The sequence below is a fragment of the Gossypium hirsutum genome, chromosome A03 (genome assembly GCF_007990345.1).
Source record: "Gossypium hirsutum isolate 1008001.06 chromosome A03, Gossypium_hirsutum_v2.1, whole genome shotgun sequence".
In the NCBI taxonomy this organism is placed as follows: Eukaryota; Viridiplantae; Streptophyta; class Magnoliopsida; order Malvales; family Malvaceae; genus Gossypium; species Gossypium hirsutum.
In genome coordinates this window covers 70333290-70350516 of record NC_053426.1, presented here as the reverse complement: position 1 = coordinate 70350516, position 17227 = coordinate 70333290, and the positions used below count along the sequence as shown (strand labels likewise).

Here is a 17227-nt window from a genome sequence, read left to right as displayed (position 1 = left end):
TCACTTGAATAAACTTACCATATAATTTCATTTATTGACTACTTTTAGATTCTATTCAACATATATATATACTAATATATATGTGTAAGAGCCATTAAAAACCACATTACAAATTCACTTTCTTTTTATTCAATTCTATACATGCCATATAAACCAAAAGTTGTATCATAAAATTCTACCGGTAAAATCTAGATAGTGTGCTCCGACGTGTTGATCCGATCCACCCAACTCACGTCAATCTACACAAAACATTAACACACAGAAGTAAGCTTATGAAAGCTTAGTAAGCTCATAGGCTCAAAACATAAAACTTACCAAATTACAATAACAATTCAAATAACAATTTTCACTAAAGTTCCCTGTCACACACAATCTCAAATGATGAATCACTACAGCAAAACAGGCTTTTAGCGGCGTTTTTTTGGGCCTATAACGGCGCTTATAAGCGCCGTTAAAACTATTTGCGGCGCTTTTACAAACGCCGAAAAAAACACTGTTAAAGACAACGCCGCTAGCATTTTGTGACGTTTATGAAAAAAACGCCGCTAAAAGTCATGATCTTTAACAGTGCTTTCTCCACAAACGTCGCTAAAAATCATAACCTTTTAAAAAATTATTTTATTTTAATTAAATAATACTTATTTCTATTTTAAATATTATATTATGTTTAATTTTTAAATTTTGAAATTTAAACTATATACTTTTAAGGATAAATAAAAAATATTAATTAAATTAAATTTTCCATTAAAATTTAAACTTCAAAACTAAATATAAAAATTAATGAATTTAAATTTAATACATAAACATTGATTCAATATGTAATTTAATACATAAAAAATAACACACACAAACACATAAAGTATTACAATTTCTAAAACAAAATTCATCCTCGTGAGAAAAGAATGTCAATTCATCATCACCTCTCATTAATCAAAGGAAAAAGATCAAAAAAAAGAAGAAACAATATACAACAGAGGGCTGGTTCAAGCTTATGTGAAGCCAAAGTATTGCAATGCCTACATATAACTTAGAGAAGTCCTTTAATGCTTTCAATTCAACCGCCAGAGAATCCAAAACACCGGAACAGAAAGCCAAAGTATGCACCTGTAAGCCAAAGTCAGGCCAATAAGAAAATCACTTATACGACCCTCAAAGCCACATATGTCAAAGCACATTATCTGATCTCTTTGAATTATGATATGAAAAGATAAATTTTTAATAATGCCACCATAATGCAAGAATTAGAATTTGTTTCGACAAAAGTCATTGATCATGTTATTAATCATGTGCCTTTACATGTACAGGCGTTGCATCTAAAACCTACATAGTTTAAATAAAAAATATCACCAAATCCATGGCCTATCCTCAAACAATCTATTATTTAGATATGTAAACAAGTCAAACAGAAAGCAGCTCATGGCAAAGCATTTTCCTGAGTTCAATTTTATCTTTATTTCTTCCCTGAGTTCAATTTTAAACCTCAAAATATCTAAATATATTGATGCTCAGAATGCTTAATATTGCGAACAACTAACACAATAGTCTAATACTGTTTTATCTACTATGAAAAAAATACTAAATTGTAAGTTACATAGAGAACAATTTCAATTATTTTCCCTTCAGAAAGCACCAAAAGAGTTGAACAACCTGCCTAAATTTCATCTGTTAAGGTGGAAAACCTCAGTTACACAAAAGCCTCTCTCAGCCTTTTTGAAATAAATAACCAGCAACTACTATGAATCTTATAGCAAAAATATATATAAGAACAAGTATCTTACCTCTGCAATAAAAGGCTATAATTTGCTCAATTGCTTGTTCAACCATTTTGCCTAAAAGGACAACATAGTGTAAGACAGTAAGCAACTACACTGCATAAAATCTTAACACCAAAATGGAAACACCTTTTCTATACCTAACACATGCAAATGTATCTAGTCTTTGAGATGCATATTTTATGCCTTGTCGCATAATGCTCTGACCTAAACAAGATAACACAAAAACAGAGTTACAACCAATTATAACCCAGATGAAACAGGGAAGAAAAACGAGGACTTCCATTGATCAACCTGAGAACAAAACAATACAAGTAAAACGTAGAAAAGTCTTGCAGCGAACACACAAAAGTTCTCGTGCAAATACACCAAGTTCTTTCGAAATCAACTACATCAAATAAATCAAAAGAATATATAAATGTTTTAAATGGAAGAGAGAAAAAAGCTGATTTTTTTTCATTAATTATAACTAAAAGTTCACAATGCGATCGAAACTAATGCTATTGGAATAATATCTTAAAACAAATTCAATTCAAAATCGTTTTGGTATTCATTTCATAGCCAAATATAGCCTAATCTATTAAAATAATTATACAATTAAATTAAGTGCTCAAAATTTCCATACTTTCTTGAGAAACAAACAGATCGTGAAAAAAAAAAGTACCTGCTGCTCCGAAAATGGCGTACATTGCATCAGCTGCGAGATCTGTTCATCGAGATCGAGGCCTGACTCTGTTGGTGCACCCATTTTTGATAATTAAGTAGCAAGAATAGAAATGATAAAGAAAGGGAGAGACCATTAAGGCTGGTGGTACAAATTTAGCACAAAGGCCGAAAAGGTCAAATAGGAATCCAGAATATCTTTTATCCCTCGAAACCAAATAATGAAATTACATGACAAATGCCTTACTGGTATTTTAACTATAATTAGTACAATTTTTATATTAATGGATTAAAAGTTTAAAGTTGTGATTAAATAGATTGCCAGGTTTAATATGTTCATTTTCTCTACAGCAAAAGTTTCAAATTAGTAATTATAATTTTGAGTGTTTAAAAATTTGTATAATCTATCAGATTTCTTAATTCAAAATTATCAATCAGATTCAATATATTGAATTAATAAATTATTTGTGTGATGACTGTAGCCTTTTTTAAGATAATTTATTCTATTTTCACATATTTTAAAAGTCATGAGTATTACCTTATAGTATTTTATTTGGCCACTATTTTTATTTTTTTAATTAAATAGAGAAGTGTTTATTAATTACACATATGCATATTTTACAATAAAAAGATAATATGTCAGACTCTCCACTTGTTATCATTTTAATATTTACTAATTGTTTAACTAAATACATTATGATAATCAATGGGTAAAAAATGATTTTATTAAATTATTATAATTTCATGAAAAAATTAATACTAAAAAATGTAATATAATAAAATTTTCTATTCAAGTGATGGAAATTAACTAATTAGATCTGCTATTAACTAATTAGATCAAGTGATGGGTGATAAAGTGATTCGAATATATTTTTGTATTGATGAGATATATTACCTAATTAGATCTTCTATTCAAGTGATGGAAACTAACCTCGCGATCAAAACGACCTTGCCTGAGAAGTGCAGGATCTAACAAATCTCTACGATTTGTAGCAGTCGAAAATATAACACCTTTGCCAGTATCAAACCCATCAAGCTCTATTAGTAGCTGATTCAAAGTAGTTTCCCGCTCGAGTGGCTGCATTATACAGGTGGTCTGTTGTTTCCTTGAAAATCCCCTGACGTCTGATCAGATAGAAAGAAAGAGAGAAAATCATTTACATATGATCTTAAAGACAGCTATGTTTTTCTCCTCCCCACTAAATTCATCTATAGTTATCTTCCTACTCATAATTGCAATGATAATTGGCCTGTAAAAGGTACCGAATGTAGCTCATTCTCAGTGTCTTATAAAATACCATAAAAGATAACCAAGGCAACTATATTTCCATTTCCAATCACTTGATTTAAATCAGATGCAAAATATTAATGCTTAGATGCAAACTATATCTGCTAAAGCATTCACCTTCAGATGTCAACAAATGGTGTGGTTTCAACAAATTCTTGCATTAGAAAAAGAAGGGATAGGAGTAGCAATAAGATTATCATACCTAGTTGCTAAAGCATCAATTTCATCAATGAATATAACTGATGGTTTATTTAAATGCAAAAGATAAAAATTTCTCAACAAATTACACAAAGTACATAGCACAACCAAGTATCTGTAAATAAAATAAAAGGAATCTGTACTTATAACATAAAAAAAATAACACAGAAAATACAACAAGCTGATTATAGGTGGCCCAACCATCTGCAACATTTTATCTGTTCCTTAATTATTATCATATGCCCAACAATTAACAGCTACATGCTGCCTTAGCAATCAAATATAAGAAACTTATAGCATTATCACCTTGGCTCTCTTAAACAGATCCCTGATACGAGCAGAACCAACACCGACTAAAACTTCCACAAATTCTTTGTATTAAGTTACTAATTCTTTGTATAATAAAATTAGAGGTGATCTAAAAGGCATAGAAAAACAAATGTAAAATTTCTTTGTATTAAGTTACTTAGTGCCATATTCCAATAAATACATCCATCCATGACAAAGAAACAGGAAACTGACCTGTAAAGGAAGCATTGCTCAGTCCTGCATTAATTAAAGATAGAACCATAAAATTAGCTTAATTCTGCTGGGCAAAATTGCCAAAGATCACATGTAATTCCTGTTTTAAGTAAAGTCGAAGCCTTAAGGGCTGGTACAAGTTACTAATATCACATGTAATTCCAGTTCATGGCTGTTATAATGGTATTGTACAAGTCAAAAAATAACTTTGCTCATGTAATGATGAAAATGCCCCATACAAGAGCTCATATGACTATTACAATACAGATATACAGAGAAAGAGCAAGTTCTACCTTTTAAGTAAAGAAAATGAAAATGTCAAATCATACTTGTAATTAAACTAATTTTCTACCTTTTATAATCTATTAGTAATCCTTTTTTAATGCGAAGATAGGAAAAAAAATTCACTACCACATTTCTTCTGTTGGATCCCTTTTTCTTTATACAAACCAACAAAAATAACTCAAATCAGATAGAGGGAAAAAGAAATATTCAGAAGACATGTAACCTTGGGCAATCAAATGAACTACCGAGGAAACGACACAACTCATACACGACGGTTAACAATTCTACAATTGATTGTAGAAACAACCAAATATAAATCCTAAATCCAGAGGTGAAAGAATGAGTATTGAAACAAGAGTGACGTAAAAAAAATTAAGTAGAATCAACCTGGACCTCTTGGCAATAAATTAGTGGTCTCATTTACATAATCCAAGTGCGGATATTTATGACCCCATGCATTGCATTGCTCACCAAATGTCACACACACACAAAAAAAAGGGTTATGACTAACACATACACTGACCTCCTTATACCCTTTTGTTGATCAATGGGAAAAACTATAAGGCAAATTGAGATACAATGCATTTCAACAGCGAATGCGACTTTCTAAGGCCCCATTTCGTTGGTCAAATCCAAATCCACCAACTCTTGGTTTTTTTGTCTTTTTCTTTCGTTTTTCAGTATAGAAATTCATTCACGTGTTTTATTTTATGGTATTCCCTATATAACTGCACTGCGTTTCATTTGCATGCGCCCCCTCTAATCTATACATATATCCTCTTCATGTGTGAGCGGAAAACTACGAAAACCAGTAATGTCACCTTTCCAAAGCTGGCTGTTTGACTACTAATGGGGGTTGAGGGGAACTGATGGTAACCCCTTGGCGTGCTGACTCTCCATTTCAAGCAGCATCAATGACTTCTGTCTTTGATACCTGTTCCTCTTCGCAGCAAGTGTTGCAAACAACACCAACAAACAATTTTATCACACGCAATCACAGCATCAGTCAGTTTGCTGTTGAAACAAAAGCAGATTAAACCAAACAAACAAGCAACTGAAGTGTAGCCATGTTACATCAAACTCGTACAAGGAATCAAACTTACGCTCTCTATTGCTAATTAGAGAAACCAAACAAAATCAATATAGTTAAAAAAATCCAGCATTCTAAAGCAACCGCCTAATTTTGAACCCAATTAATTCACAACATATCGTTCTTCGGTTTTAATTCTTTTAAATGAATAAAACAAGCAACGAAAACAACACTAAGAAGCTAATTGTAAAGATCTGCTTAAACTAATTATCCACTGAATTAATATCACTTCAAACAATCACTAAAAGTTAAATCTCGTGTTCTGTTTCTCCAGCGAAAGAAAGAGCAAAACAAAACAGTAGCAACCTCAACTGAAATTAGTATATTTAACCGCAGTCAACTGAATTCAATGGAACTTCAAGAATTTCTCAGATTCATTAAGCTTTTCCAAGCTCTTTTCCGCTTCTTCCATTTCCTTAGAAACAAACAAACAAAACCCTAGAAAGAGAGATAGAAAAATGGAAGAAATGTGGATCTGAACTTACCTCTGAAACAATGTTAGGCATTATTTTTTTCGTTTAGACGTAAAAAACAAGTTGAAATTTCTTCCTTTGTGAGACTGATGACTTCGTCTGAGGAATAAAGCAAAAAATAAGCTTCTTGAAACTACCAAAACTGGTAGCAAATAGGAAGGCTTTGGAGTTACGAGATCGAGGCTATTGTATTGCAGTCCTTCCATGAAATGCCAATAGACACAACCCCACCTTCAACGCCGCCGTCTGGTTCACTGCCATCTCTTCTATCTCATAGTCTAACTGGAAATCAAATCAAGACTGCTGCTGGAGAGTTTCTTGATTGAAAAGAGAAATAGAGGGGTGAGATTGGGATTGTTTTGAGGATATTAGGGGAAAAAATTCGGGGTTTCATAGGGGGAAATTTGGGAATAAAACCGCGCCTTCCTGAGATGATTTTTTGTGGCGTTTTTTATAAAAATGCATGTTAATCTTTTACGGCGTTTTTTTTATAAAAATGCCCCAACAAATCATTTTATTTTAAATAAAATCATACCGTTTTTTCTACTAAAAGTTTTTAATTTTATCTATTAAAAATTATTAGTTAAATAATTTTATAAAATATTTATTATTACTATTTTTTATAAATTGGTTTTTATAAATAAAAAATCAAGTACTCTGAAAATAAATATTGTGTATTTTAATAAGAAAATAAATAATTAAATGGTTGTAATTAATTATTAAGTTAAAATTATCTAATGTAAGCAATCAATCTCTCACATATCAAATTTTTATTAAAGATTGAGATGTTAATCATAATTTTATATTATTCTTTTTCGATCTAATCTCCATTTCATTAGAGATATTTCTTCTTAACTAAAATATAACTATTTTGCTAAAATTCGATGTGGAATGATTTTAGTTTTTGTATTTCATTTTTATTTGTTATTCTGGTCCTATCCAAAATAAATAGTTACCTATCCATATTAATGATCTGTTACTTTTTTTATTTATTTATCAATTTTTTTAAATCTAATATTTAAATATATCAAATGGTTTAGATTAAATATTTTTAAATATAAAAGTATTAATTGATTGAAAAAAATTTCATCATTTAACAAATCTTAAGTAAACCTTCAGTCCTAAACCATTTAATATATATAAAATTTATCTATTATCTCTTAAATAATTGAAACTATAATCATAATTTTAATATATTAAAATTAATATTATCTTTTTTACAACTATATAAGAAATTATTTAATATATAAATTAAAAAACACTAATTAATCTAAACCCTAAATCCCTAACCCCTAAACCTTAAACCATAAAACATAAACCATTAACCTTTAACCCTAAACCTTAAACACCAACCCCCTAAAATTTAAACCCTAACCTTTAACCCATAAACCATAAACTATAATCCTTAAACTCATAATCCATAAACCTTACAATAGTAACTTATAAACATTAAACCCTTAACCATATATCGTAAACCCTAAACTATAATGATAATTAATTTAATATTTTAAAATTAATACTAAAACCCTAAACTATAATGATAATTAATTTAATATTTTAAAATTAATACTATCTCTTTTACAATTATATAAGAAAATATTTAACATATAAATTAAAAACAATTAGTCATATACCAAAAATCTTTAAAATTATTTTAAATAATAGTATTTTAATTTTTTTCATTTTTGTGGCGTTTTTCAAAAAACGATGCTAAAGATCGAGTATTAAAAAGCGCCGCTAAAGGTGTACTATAGCTCCGTTTCTTAAAAAAGTGCCGCTAATACTCGATCTTTAGCAGTGTTTTTAAAAAGCGCTGCTAAACCACTAAAATCTCAATACAAAATGATGGCGTTTTACAAAATTAATTTGCAGCGTTTTTTTTAAAACGCCGCTAAAGATCAAGCATTAGCGGCGTTTTCTAAAAAGCACCGCTAAAGGTGTACATATAGCGGCGTTTTTAAAAAAGTGCCGCTAATAGTCGATCTTTAGCGGCGTTTTTAAAAAGCGCCGCTAAAGCCACCAAAGGCTCAATACAAAACGACAGCGTTGTGTTAATTTTTTTACGGCGTTTTTTGAAAAACGCCGCTAAATATCAAGCATTAGCGGCGTTTTCTAAAAAGCGCCGCTAAAGGTGTACGTATAGCGTCGTTTTCTAAAAAGCGCCGCTAATGCTCATTCTTTAGTGGCGTTTTTTATTCAAACGCCGCTAAAAACCTATTTTCTGTAGTGAATTCACTTAATTGAGCTCAATATCAACATCTAATTAAATCCAAACACTTAAATTTAATTAACACTTATCAATACTTGTCAAATTAGGGAACGTCTTATGGAATTGAGTACGTCGTTAACTTGATGCCACATTCCGCTTTGGTCTTGCACACATTTTACCATGGCTTTGTCATGATCACACACTTTATCACGTTGTCATAGCTTAGCTGTGGTCTTACACTTGCACACATTCTACCATGGCTTTTCCATGATCACACACTTTATCACATTGCCATAGCTTAGCTATGGTATTACACTAGCACACATATATAACTGCCATAGTTCAATCATAGTCTTACGTTCACTTTCACAGTGCCGTAGCCCCGCTATGGTCTCACATTTCACACTTTTCCATGGTTTAACCATGGTCTTATCCGTCAATTCATCACTGATCACTAAATGAACGTACTCAATCCTGCGATTCCCTTAATTTGAACTTTCTATTCAATTTTCACATCGTTACGATTATCATAATTCAATAGAAAAAACACCAATTATAAATTTTGTATCATTCACAAAATTCACAATTGAACATAAAAATTCAGCCATATGAACTTACCTGGGCCAATTTGTAGAAGTTATAGGAAATCAGGGACTAATTGGTAATTTTCTATTTTCTACGTTTATCTTCAAATTCTCGATCTATAATGTAAAATTTTCTATTCATTAGCATCTAATTCAATCCTAATTCAATCCTAATTTACTTTACAATTTATGCCATTCAATTTTTAAAATTACACTTTTACCCTAAATTTTATAATTTTTACAATTTAGTCTCTGCTTAATTTACCTATCAATTGAGCTAATTTTTCTCAATTAACACTTTATGTAATTATTTTAGGCTACTATACAGCCTTTGATACATAAAATTTCAACACCAAACTCTAATTCATAACTTTTTCACGATTAGGTCTTAAAAATTATTTTCTATTAAAATTACTTAATAAAATCATCATATAATGAAATTAAAGTTCAAATCCATGATAATTTATCATAAAAATACAAAATTCATCCATGGAAACTTTCAAAATCACCCATAGAATCAAAAACTAATGAATTCAATAGGTAGACCTAATTGTAAAAGTCACAAAAAATGAAAAATTACAAAGAAAAAGCAATAATTGAACTTACATGATGAAAAATATGAAAACCCAGCTCAAACCCTCTTCAATGGCTATTTTTGACAGAAAATTCATGAAGACAATGTCTAGAAACTATTAAAATAACATTTGGCCATATAAACTTTATTTTAATTCCAATTTTGTCCCCAATCACATAAATATCTTTGATTTTTTTCACGTTATGCCATCTCATCCATTTAAGATGGTATATTTTCCCTTTTAGTCCTCCTTTATTTTCTATTAGACTATTTAATCACTTTAGCAAGTTTTACACCTTTTTCAATTTAGTCCTTTTTAATTAATTAATCATCAAAACATTAAAATTTTCTAACAAAACTTTAATACTAACTCAATGACACTCCATAAATATTTCTAAAATATTTATGGTTCAGTTTATAAATTCAAGGTCTCGATACCTCGTTTTTTACCCAATTTATCTAATAATTTTTTTAAATCACAAAATTCACTAATTCAAAAATTCTTCTAATACCACACTTGACTCGTAAATATTAATTTATTAAATTTTCAAGCTCACTCGTCGGATTTAGTGATCTCGAATCACTGTTTCCGACACTATTAAAAATTAGGTTGTTACAATACCCGAAGGTTCGAATAGAGTATGCGCCTTACATCAACGACGTTTACCGACTAGAACGAATTCATAGTGTGTGAAGTATTAAATTCTCAGTTGTTCCAGATGAAACTATGTGGTTGTCGGTATTTAATGCGTTGTACGAGTTGGCACCGAACAAGGAGTTGTGTCGCATCTCAAAAGGTCACCCGAATTCCACAAAGATGAGGAACAACATGGATTTTCGAGAAAGGAACAATCAACAGAGATTATACGGGTACTGTAGAAACTCAGGGCATGCAAAGACAACATGTTTTATGTATAAGGATACATTGGGGCCTCAGTGTCAATAGGATTATTTTGTTCTAAATAATATTGCGGATGCAGTGCTTTCTTTATTTAGGAAATTGAAATTTGTTATGTATTGTTAACTTACGCATGACTCATGTTACAAAGAAACGAAGACAAATGTAATGTTCAAATGAAACAGTGTATTCAAATGAAACAGTGTATGGATTTATTTACTTTTGTATATATTTTCATCGTAATATTAAAAACAACAAAAATACATCAACCATGTTATTAGGGAGAATGCGTACTGCAAGACAGTGGACGACGGTTGCGTGGAGGATTTCTACATACAACGGGAGGTGTATTCGAAGGTACGAGCCTGTAGACTTTATCTTCAGTGTCATCCTCACTAGGACTCCCACCTATCAATGCCCTCTAGCCTTCTTCTTCGGGTTCGCTAGTGTCATCCTTATCCTCCGTGGTATGTTATTGTAGGTCCTAGCCTTCGATCTTGTATTCGACACTCTAGTGAGCAATGGTTGCACCAATGACCCACCTTGGCAAAATAGTGATATGGACAGTGTTTGGGTCATTATAAACACGTAACCATAAGGTGCCCCAAATCTCAAGTACGTAGACATTGCCTCAGGTATCGACATTGGTATCGAGTGTTATATGGGCATCTGCATTGGTGTCGAGTATTGCATTGGCGTCAACATCATCATCGGTGGCAGTGCATGGTCAAGCATCTAGCTTGATAGAGGGGTGAAATATGCGATGGACATCGGTATAGGGAAATATGTTTTTGTGGGAGTAGAAGAACCAACCACTTACAGAAGTGGTCCGTAGTGCTGTGGTGCTTATGAAAAAATAGGGGGTTAGTGTAATGAATCGGAATAAGTGGAGTGAACTGACCCATATATTGCATAGACACAGGCAGTGTTTCTTCTATCGGGGCCAATGACGATCCCGTCGTGCGACCGCATCCCCTCCTATGCTGCTGCTGTGGCATTCATCGTTGCCTCTTACGCCAAATATGCCTTCTCATCTCCTCCGGGGATAGCAGATACGACTTACCAACAAGTACAAAGCACGACAAGTGCTCGACATCTGCCACTGTGTACGCTAAGAAAAATGGTTCGCGGATGGGTAAGGATTGCATCCTATGCTCTTAAGCCTCAATGTGCTCCGTGTGCCGCTACGACCAATTGTTGTCGTTCTTCCCATGCATGTCCACCTTGTGCAGCTCCTTTAGGTCTTACAGTGGTGGAAAAATACGTTTCCTCCACCTGAACTACCGTAACATTCGGTCTGATTCGTGCATTTCCATTATCGTGTACACTACTAATGGCATATTGGTGTCCCACATCTCCCGATTTTCCAACACTTTGGATGGGATGTAAGAAATTGTTGTCGGTGTACGACATCCATTCAAACTGAAAACCAAAATTGTAAATATCATTATGTACGGATTGTTTTTTACGAATCATTATGTAATTAATATAGGTTCAAAGGAATAAGTAACTAACCTCTACTTCCGAGCGTTATCTAACAACAACCTAAAATTTTCCAATTCTTCGGGCAATCCCACGTAACTCAGCCCATGGTTCCACCTGTGCAAGTGATATGTTAGTTGAAATGTATAATAAATAAAAAAATTTACTGTACAAACTACGTATTTACTATTAAATGATGTTTACCTCATCACCAACGGGAACATGTATGGGTTGGTCACTTTGGTACGTAGAAACGGTAGTCCCCATTAAGCCTACGACTATAACAAGAGCAGACAACTATCGGTCAACATTTTATTCGATATCATGGCTCGACACATCTCCTAGTATAACATGGATAAGACGGCCAATTCCCAACTTAGTTTTCCACATTCATTGAAGTGCACTAGATGTAGTAGCCAACTTACGTGCACCAAATTTTGAGATTTGTCTAGCATTAAAATGCCTTGATTAACGTATTGTACTATGACCTCCTTCGTTTGATCTTGAGGGAGCTTGTCGAAATTATTCTACAACTAGTTGATTGATATCCGACGACCTTCAAACTTATACAGGACCTTCCCTAACACTGCTCAACAGAGGTCCATTATACCCGGAACGACCGTTGATCCCATGATGACTAGCCCATCCACTGGCAAACTAAGCTGTAGCATTACGTACTCGAGTGTGATTGTACAATCGCTGTATGAAAGGTGGAAAGTATGTGTTTTATGCCTCTATCTTTCTACCAATGCAGTGATTAGTTTAAGATCGAGTTTGTAGCCCCCGATCATGCAAGACACATGCAAGAATCCAACCTGTTGCAAGTGACCACGAATTTCAAGGATCGCTAGCTTTCCCATATTATGAATAAAGCCCTTTAGAACACGATCATCTGCCTATTTACACAATAAAAAAATCAAATTAAAAAAATTAATTAAATTTAACATAATTGGAAATAACAAAATTTAAAATTTTGTCTTACTATTACTGCTTGGGCAGCAGAAATATACTTGTTGTCGAAGCGGATTAGAGATGTGGTTTTTCTTGAGAAGTTGATTTGAAACAAGATAATTAAAAAATATTAATATTTTTAAAAGAAACTATCAAAAAATTTAAAACAAGAAAGTTGAGAGAAGGATGTGAATAAAAAAAAAGAATTAGAGGGTATTTATAAGATAAAAAATATTTTACTGTTAGGGGCTTAAATTTTTTTACCTTTGACACAATAACATTCAAAAAGATATTATTTTTATTATTAATATTTTTCTGTCTTTTGACATATTTTCTTTGTCTGTCTTTTGACACGGTTCATTTTTTCTTCTTTTTTACTTTTGTTGAGACTGGTATTGTTTTTTCCTTGCTTCTATGTTGGTGTTTACTGTGGTACAATTTATGGAAGACGAGTTAGCCAACTTGAGTATATTCGATGAGGAGGAGGAGGCATTACAAGAGAAAGCAGCGGTAATCGAGCAAAGTTTTCAGTTCAGTCTAGTGGGGCATTGCTTAACAGACAGTATGGTCTATTTCCCTACTCTACGTAACACTATGGCTGACCTCTAGCATCCCATTGGAGGGATTTGCATAACGGATCTTGGGAATAAATGCTACATTTTTCAATTATTCAATGAGGTTGATGTCCAAAGGGTGATTGCTGGCACGCCATGGTTCTTCAACAGTCATTTGCTATTACTGCACCGAATCCAAAAAGGAGAAAATCCGTCAGTGTTATTGTTAAACTTCTCAGAGTTCTGGGTTCAAATTCACGAATTACCTACAGGGCTAATGTCTGAATCAATAGCTAGGCAATTTGGTGACTTTTTGGGGAAGTTTCTCGATTATGATACTTCCATTTCGTTTTCAGGCAATAAAACTTATATGCGTATCCGTGTTCGTCTGGATGTTACGGCGCCGTTGAAGCGCAAAAATAAGATTCAAGTGGGTGGAGCTTTAATTGTTTATGCTCGTTTTAAATATAAAAAAGTTAAGTCTATTTTGTTTCATTTGTGGTAAGTTGGGGCATGATGAGAGCTACTGTCCATTTCGGTTGAGAATTGAACCTCAAAAATTATTTTCGAATGGGATTTATCTCTACATGCGGTGCCACGACAGCGGAGTACGGTGGTGAGTAGGTGGTTGCGTGAAGCTGATGGTTCGCAATGCCAAGTTGAAAATATGGGAAGTCCCAATCACAGCAATAGTATTAATTGAGAGATGAATTCTGGCCGTAATTTTGGGAGAGATTTTGGGGATAAAATGTCAAATCCCAATTTAATTCCATTAGGATCCAATCAACAGTATTCTATTAATGGAAATAATAATGGTAGCAGCTTGGGCAAAAGTATTTCGTTTGTTGATAGGCTGGAAAATGGGCCTATAAAAATGGTTGTGGAGGAGGAAAATGATTCATTAACAGCTGTGGAAGGGAAGAAATGGCAGAGGCTTGTGATTAGTCCGAATGATCCTTTGGGCTTTAATGTGGAATATGGCACCATCGATTTAATGGCTAGTTCTGGTGGACAGAGCAGTCAATCACAATAAAAATAATAAGCTGGAACGTTCGTGGCTTGGGGAGGCCCCGAACTATTAATAGGCTCAAGAACAAGTTGAGAGCCATTAATCCCAGAATTTTGTTTCTCATGGAAACAAAATTAAGTTCTAAACGGATGGAATTGGTCAGATTAAAGTGCGAGTTTGAGAATGGGATTGATATTGAGGTGGTGGGCTCAAAAGGAGGACTCTCTTTGGGATGGAAAGGGAATTCTTTGGTTAGTCTTAGAAGTTTTTCTTCTTCTCATAATGATGTTGATATTCATGATCATAAACGTGAAGAGGTTTGGCATTTAACGAGCTTCTATGGGGATCCGGACGGTCGATTTAGATGTACTTCATGGGATCTACTTAGACAACTTTGTATTGATCCGTCTATTCTATGGGTTGTCTTGGGGGATTCGAACAAGATTACAAACTCTTATGAGAAATGAGGTGGCTGTCTTAGATCAGAACGTCAGATGAATGCTTTCCGTACGACGTTGGAAGATTGCAGTCTCAGTGACTTGGGCTTTGTTGGTCGGTGGTTTACTTGAGAGAGAGGGAAGTTTTCAAACACAAATATACGAGAATGATTAGATCGTGGAGTTGCTACGTTGAGTTGGATTAATATTTTCCCAAGTTATCAGATTGAACATTTGAATCATTCCTTTTCTGATTATTGTCCTATTTTTTTGGACACAATGAAAAAGAGTTGGAAGGATCAGTGTAGCTTTGATAAGGTGTTTCGATTTGAGGCCAAGTGGTGCTTGGATAGTTCCTTTGAAGAAATGGTTCGAAGCTCCTGGAATGATATTTCAGGAAGCGTTCCAAATAAGCTTGAGAGTTTAGGCTCTTTGTTTCAGCGTTGGAGTAGCTCTAGATTTAATGAGGAAAGGAAAAACCGAGTGGATTTAGAAGATAGGTTGAAGTTCCTCTTTAATCAAGAACCCTCTGATGAGATTTTAGGGGAAATTACAGAAGTCCAATTGGGACTTAATCTGAAGGCTGATAAGGAATAATTATTTTGGGAGCAGCGAGCTCGTGTTAATTGGTGTCGAAACCATCTTTTTATTTAAAATATTTTGAGTTTAATAAAAATGAGGAATCGAACTTTTTTTAAAATAAAACGTGGAGTCGCCACCGATCTTTTGTTTTGGTGTGATCGGATCACCTAAGGATTTGGTTATTTTAATAAAACATTTTTGGTTTACTAAAACACCGATTAGGGTCTACGAAAATTTTAGAAAACGGGCTCGGGAGTCGGTTACGTATGAGGAAGGGTTAGCATCCTCACTACACCCAAAATTGGTACCAAATTGATTAAATACTGTCCTTAAGTCTAAAATTAAAAATGTTTTTGAAATGTGGTTCTTTTTTAATAACGTTTGAATAACCCGAGTGGGTTGCCAAAAACTTCTTGTTTCGACGTCCGAAAGTCTATAGTTTGAAATTAACAAAAGGATGCCCAGCTATTTGGTCCAATAAAAAAAAACCGAAATCCAGCACAGTAGGACACGATTACTCGAATTTTCGAACATCGAACATTGCCTCACCTTAGAAAATATGAGTGAAATTCCGAAGGGATCTTTGATTGTTTTGAGCAAATGAAAAAGCGCAACCCAACATGATAGGCCTCGATTCTCAAATCGCCAAACATCGGACATCGCCTTCGTTTTGAAAGGTTTTTAATAATCATGAATGAAAACCTAAAGGAATATTCAATTGTTTTGGACAAACGAGAAATCACAACCCAGCACGATAGGGCATGATTCCCGAATTGTCAAACACCGAGTATTACCTTCATTTTAAAGGATTTTTAGAAGATCTGAGTGAAATTTTGAAGGGATATTTGATTATTTTAAACAAATGGGAAATTGCTACCCAACACGTTAGGGCACGATTCCACGAATTGCCAAATATCGCATATCGCCTTCGTTTTAGGGATTTTAAAAGACATGAGTGAAATTTCGAAGTGATATTCGATTAGTTTGAGCAAATGCGAAATTGCAACCCAACACATTAGGGCACTATTCCGCGAATTGCCAAACATCAAATCTCGACTTCGTTTTGAAGAATTTTTGAATGAATGATTATAAAGCTAGCTTAAGACTTATTAATTCGATTTGAAATAAGACGAAATTAATCATAAAATTTGGGTTTTATAGAACCACATTTCAAAAATCAAGTGAAACGATGATATGGGGTAAAAGGCACATATGATGGCACGATGTTTGATGAATAAGAATATTAATCGACTAGTAGAATAAGCAATTAAATATAATTAATCTAAAAATTATAACCTAATTACGATCACGTATGAATAATAATTAACAATTTAATAAGTTGGATACCATGCAAGGAATGTATATATATATGAAACAACCAATAAAGTACATGCAAAACAAAATGGAATTTAGAGGTCGAAGTGGCATAAGATTAACAAACTCATGCTATATAAGTTGACAAGTTTGAATAAAAACTAGGAACATACATAACTATTGAAATAGATATTAGAAAATGGAAGTTTGAATTAAATTGTACGTAAAATATTTTAAACACAAATACATTTAAAAGTTGACAAAGTACATGAAAATTTAAATAGTATATAATACAAAAGGATAATGAAGATATACGGCAAAACATGATACACAAAGTATATT

General features: G+C 33.0%; 1 long non-coding RNA gene across 6 annotated transcripts; it reads right to left on the bottom strand.

Annotated features, from left to right (window-relative positions):
- Nucleotides 1-781: 781 nt before the first annotated feature.
- On the bottom strand, nucleotides 782-6756 carry LOC107887387 (uncharacterized). Of its 6 annotated transcripts, XR_005915072.1 has the most exons (9): nucleotides 6465-6729; nucleotides 6304-6390; nucleotides 5550-5742; nucleotides 4444-4467; nucleotides 3367-3560; nucleotides 2437-2504; nucleotides 1913-1979; nucleotides 1779-1829; nucleotides 782-1104 (listed from the first exon to the last, which is right to left on the bottom strand). It is a non-coding gene; the product is annotated as an uncharacterized lncRNA (long non-coding RNA). The 6 variants fall into 6 exon arrangements; XR_005915073.1 differs by having other exon boundaries at nucleotides 5550-5662; nucleotides 6304-6756; XR_005915070.1 differs by having other exon boundaries at nucleotides 6304-6754.
- Between the last annotated feature and the right edge of the window lie 10471 nt (nucleotides 6757-17227).